The sequence below is a fragment of the Saccopteryx leptura genome, chromosome 3 (genome assembly GCF_036850995.1).
Source record: "Saccopteryx leptura isolate mSacLep1 chromosome 3, mSacLep1_pri_phased_curated, whole genome shotgun sequence".
NCBI lineage: Eukaryota > Metazoa > Chordata > Mammalia > Chiroptera > Emballonuridae > Saccopteryx > Saccopteryx leptura.
This window is the reverse complement of record NC_089505.1, coordinates 345,438,031-345,443,470: the sequence shown is the minus strand read 5'-3', so window position 1 is coordinate 345,443,470 and position 5,440 is coordinate 345,438,031. Positions and strand designations below refer to the sequence as shown.

The 5,440-nt window shown below is 36.0% G+C and overlaps 1 pseudogene; it reads right to left on the bottom strand.

Annotated features, from left to right (window-relative positions):
* Nucleotides 1-960: 960 nt before the first annotated feature.
* Nucleotides 961-1,737, bottom strand: LOC136398100 (cysteine-rich secretory protein 1 pseudogene; annotated as a pseudogene).
* Between the last annotated feature and the right edge of the window lie 3,703 nt (nt 1,738-5,440).

Sequence of the window (5,440 nt, the reverse complement as noted above, 5' to 3'; positions counted from 1 at the left end):
GATAAAGCATCAATCTGGAATGCTGAGATTGCTGGTTCAAATCCCTGGGTTTACCCAGTCAAGGCACATATGAGAAGCAACTACTACTTTAAGTTGATGCCTCAGGCTTCTCCCCTCTCTCCCTCCTTTCTCTCTTTTTCTCTTCTCTCTAAAAATTAATTTTAAAAAATCTTAAAAAAAAAAAGCTTAACCTGTGGTAGCACAGTGGATAAAGTATCAACCTGGAATGCTGAGGTCATTGGTTCAAAACACCTGCCTTGCCTGGTCAAGGCACATATGGAAGTTGATGCTTCCTGCTCCTTTCCCCTTCTCTCTCTCTCTCTCGCTCTCTCTCTTTCTCTCTCCTCTCTCTAAAATGAATAAATAATTTTAAAAAAGAATCTCTAAATCAACATTTGTGTTACCTGATGCAAAAGAGAAATATTAAATAATGCCTACCCTTTCTGAGTTCTCTCAATAAAATTAATAAAAGTATTGTTTTTTATTTCAACACCATGAATCTAATGGCCAAAATCTTTTTTTTAAAATTATTTTAATAACTGGAAGTAAAGTTCATAGGTGAAGAATTATTAGTTCACGTAGGTTATACAGAGAAGACAAACTTCAGGCTGGTTGGAGACATGACAAAGGAGGGGAAGGAGTTAAAACAGAGAAAGAGGGACCCAGTTATACCATCAGTGGAGTTATGTCAACCCGAGAACTATAAATCTGAAGATTTAATAAGAGGCTGGTGTGGAACTGGACCTTTCATTCCAGCAGTAAGAAAGTGTAAAACAAAGTTACTTCAGGATTTATCAGGACAGGAGTGGGTGGCAGGTGATTTTTGCTAATTAAGATCTCCAGTACAGTATAATTAAAACCAAATGAATTTCAGCAGAAGCAACTAAAGCAACATAAAGTCAATAATATAACCCAGCAGATATTTCCTTAACAGCACATTAGAGTTGTAAATAACAATAGTTATGCTATCTCAGTGACACATGAACAAGTGGCTTTGCACTGTAGTTGAACTCCTGAGTGGCTGCATCCAAGAATTCTTTTTTGTAGCTTACAGTCAATGTATTCATCATAGTAGATGCAGGGGTTCGTACAAAGTTTATCTTCACAGTTATTTGGGCAGTCTTCACATGGTTTTCCCTGCTTATAAGGTTCATTCTTTTTGTCAGGTTCATTTCCCTCATGACAATAGTGACAAATATAGAGATACTCAGGTGACAACTTTCTTTTGCAGCATGGTGACACAGAACAGCCAATGAGGTAAGAAGTAGCCCAAACAACCTGAGTGTAATGATCAACTGTTTTGTCCTCATCCATTGGTGTCCACTGGCCATACTTAAAGTATTTAGACTCATTGTGCTAGATTTTAATTACATTTGACCATGAGGTAAGAGAAGATGTCAAATAAATATTTTCTCCACAAAAAGTATTTGTAATTCCCCTCTTAAGTGCATTGCTCATTATCAAGTCACAATACTTTGTCAACATTCCTGCATTGTGTGCAGCTTCTTTGCTCCAACTCATTTTCAGCATGTTTCTGGCTGTAGGAAGTACTTCTCTCCGGAGGCTGTTATGCAAATCAACAATCTCTGCTTGTACAGTTGTTGAACCAGTTTGGACTTCATTATATAAAACCACAGGTAGTTTTGCCTCACAAACTCTTACAAGCAAACCAGGCAGAAAGCAAGCAGCCACAGCTAAAAACAAGAAGAATTTCATTGTAATCCCTCTGTTCCCCATCTGCACATCTTCTCTCTTCATCTCTCTGCACAAACTGGCTTCTTCTTCAGCACCCGGCCATCTTGGCCCCTTCTTTCTCTTCTTCCCCAAAATCTTAAAAGAATTTTCAATCACACTTGAGGAAACTATTTCCCCTCAACTATTTTTGATATGACTATGTTAAGAAACATTTACTGATAAGCAATTTAAAATTTTTTATCAAAATTTTCTTATTTTTTAATTCTAGTTTGGAAGATAGATGGTATTAAATATATGACTAATACAAAACTTCATAACTCCATGTAGCTTCAGTTTCAAAGAAAATACATTCTAGAAAAGAAAAAGCTATGGAGACAAATGATCAGTGGTTGCCAGCTTGGTGATGGGGGCATGATAAACAGGCAAAGCACAGAGGATTTTTAGGACAGAGAAAATATTCTATAGGACATTATAATGATAGATATATGTCATTATAGTTTTGTCCAAACCCATAGAATGTGCAAGTCCAAGAGTGAACCCTAAGGAAAACTGTGGACTTTGGGTGATAACAATGTTTCAATGTAGGTTCATTCTTGAGAGCAAATGTGCCACTCTAGTGGGTGATAGCTATGCATATATAAGGGGAAGGAGGCATACGGAAAATCTCTATATGCTCCTCTCAATTTTGTTGTAAACCTAAAACTCCTCTAAAAATAGATTATTTAATAAAAAATACATTTAGAATTTATTTTTATAAGTAGATTTTCGAACTCTATTTCAAGAATTTGTAATAAATGCATGTGTTGTCCATTGTTTACTTCCTATCAAATGTTTTACCATTGAGGTAGCACACACGGGATTGAGTAAAATAGAATTTTTCCTAGGCTCTTTGCTATCCCTTACCTTCTGCCACATCTATTTCATTGTCTTACTACTTTTAACTTTTAAATATTTCTTAAAACTGCCAGTTTTCTTGTATCTCTTTAATCCCCACCATAGTTTCATTGTTTTTCTCACCTGAATCAATCTGCCTACCTCTTTAACCCATCAGCTCAAGTCTGTTACAGTACATCAACCAAAATACTAATAAGATAATGTTATTCATCAAATAAACTCATAAAAATTAAAAAAAAAGATAATGTTATTCAATATGAACAGCACTTTAGTAGATTCTTACCGTGTGACATACAGGCTATTGCTAAATCTGGCTACTTCCTGTTTCTTTGCTTAGATTTCTCCCATGGCTTGATTTTTATTCAATAAATATTTATTGAACTGTATTTTTGCCAAGTGCCTCCTTCTATAAATTATCTGTTCATGTTATTTGCACATTATTCATTGATTTTTTTAAAATTTATAAAAGGATATAGAATTATACTAAATGTTTTTCTTCATCTATTAAAAAAAACACTTTAGGAGCATTAATATATTTTTATATAGTAAATTCTTTAAAAATTTAAGTTCCCGGGATTAGAAGATGGCAGTGGAGTAGGCAGACACACAGACGCCAGCTCTCACCACCAAACTGGAATACAAATCAATTTAGGAAAAATCAGCATGTAAAACCAACTCTGGACTACAAGAAAAATTTAAGTTCCCATTTATTTAAGATAGACCAAAATTTCTATGACCCCATGTCATCTAAAATTTTGTATTCTGGTGGCATTAGTGGCTCACAGCCACTACAACAGGAAGTGCCAGAGTAGGGAGAGGTGGGAGGCCCAATTTTCTCATTGGACTCCAGAGGCAGATCTTGGTGATGTATACACTACCCATCTTTATTTTCCAACAGTGATGCCCATGTTGTCTTCATTTACCACCATCTTCAAATCATCAACTCTTCTATGGATCACCCACCCCTCAGAGTGCTATTACCCTTTGGACCTTCAATAGCCACCAGGACCTTAGACTGATCATTTCAAGACTTTTTGACCTGCAATCAACATCAGTCGTGAACTTGTAAGAGCTCAGTCTGGTGCCTACTGCAGGCAAAAATTTGTGCTAAGACTTAAGGGTACCGGGGCGGGGGGTTTGGGCGGGGATGAACAAGACACAACACTAACAACATAAAGCACAACTGTTGTGTGGAAGAGACAAACACATCTCCTTAACTCCAACAAATATAGCTTTGCTTCTTCTGGATGCTAAAACTGGCCCTTCATGGCCCTTGGCAAGTCTAAGGATCTCTTCTGAAATCTCATTTCACTTGATCTCCCTGCCACATCTAATGCAGAGCCCTTTCTTGCTGAAACTCTTCCTTTAACTGTTATTATTATCACCCTTTTCTGATTCTCTCCTGACATCCTGAGTGTTAAGAGAGATGGAATGCTGAGGAAAAACATGAACTTTATTACAGACCTTACTTTAACTCATCATTGCTTCACCATTTATTAGGTAACTGTGGGCAAATTATTTATCTTCCTGATTTGCCACTTTCTCATTTAAATTAGGTTAGGATTATTGTGAATATGAAATGAGATAAAGTATGTAATATCATTCATTCCTTCAATGTTTATTGCTCTGTAACTGTTAACATTTCCTTAGTCCTCTATTCTGTACTATTTTTTTCTTCCTTTATCCACAAAATTTTCATAGGCCTTAAATTTAGTCCCTTTCTGCTCTCCCTTCTCTCATTCTCTCTTTTCCTTTAGAATTGCATGGAAGCCTATGCCTACATTTGTTCCTATTTGGCCATTTCCCAAATAGTAACGCTCAAGATGAAATGAGCATTGCATAGAAATTCCTTGTAAATTACTAACTGCTAAAAAAAATATATTTGTCTTAATATAGTAACACTTTCCACCATTATTCCTCTATATAGTAGTCCTCTTTTATCTCTGAGGGATAAATGCCAAAACTTCTGATGGATGCCTGAAACCATGGATAGTATCAAACCCTATATATGCTATGTTTTTTCCCATATATCCACACCTATGATAAACTTTAATTTATAAATCAGGCACAGTGAGAGATTGACAATAACTAATAATAAAGTAGAACAATTACAACAATATATGTAATAAGAGTTATGTGACTCTGATCCCTCTCTCTCTCTCAAAATACCTTATTTTGTATTTTGTGTGTACCATACTCTATACTCACACATATCTGTATGTACCCTACTCTATACTCACACATATCTGTATGTACCCTACTCTATACTCACACATATCTGTATGTACCACACTCTATACTCAGCTTTTCACTTTAAGCAAGCACTTTACAGCTTCTCTTTGGCATATCTAAATTGCCAGCCTCACTACTTTCCACTTTGGGGCCATTATTAAGTTTAAAAAAGGTGGGGAGGGGGGTTCCTGGAACAAGATTGTAATACCATTGGCTATTAAGTGACTAGTGGGTGAGGAGCGTAAACAGTGTGGGTACTCTGGACAAAAGGACAATTCACATTCTAAGCAGGATGGCATGAGATTTCATCACACTACTCAGAATGACATGAAATTTAAAACTTATAAATTGTCTATTTCAAGAATATTCCACTTAATATCTTCAGGCCATAGTTGAATACATGTAACTAAAACTATGCAAAGTGAACCTGTGAGTAAGGGAAGACTACTGCACTTACTTTTCTAAATACTTATCCTAGCAAAAAGATCTACTCTGTGCTTCTAGAAGATGGTTTTCTCCTAAGATGCATAAGTTGTTGCCCCTACCTAGAATGCTAATACAGTGGTACCTTGAGATACAAACAGACCAACATACGTTTTTTTAAGATATGAGCTATGAC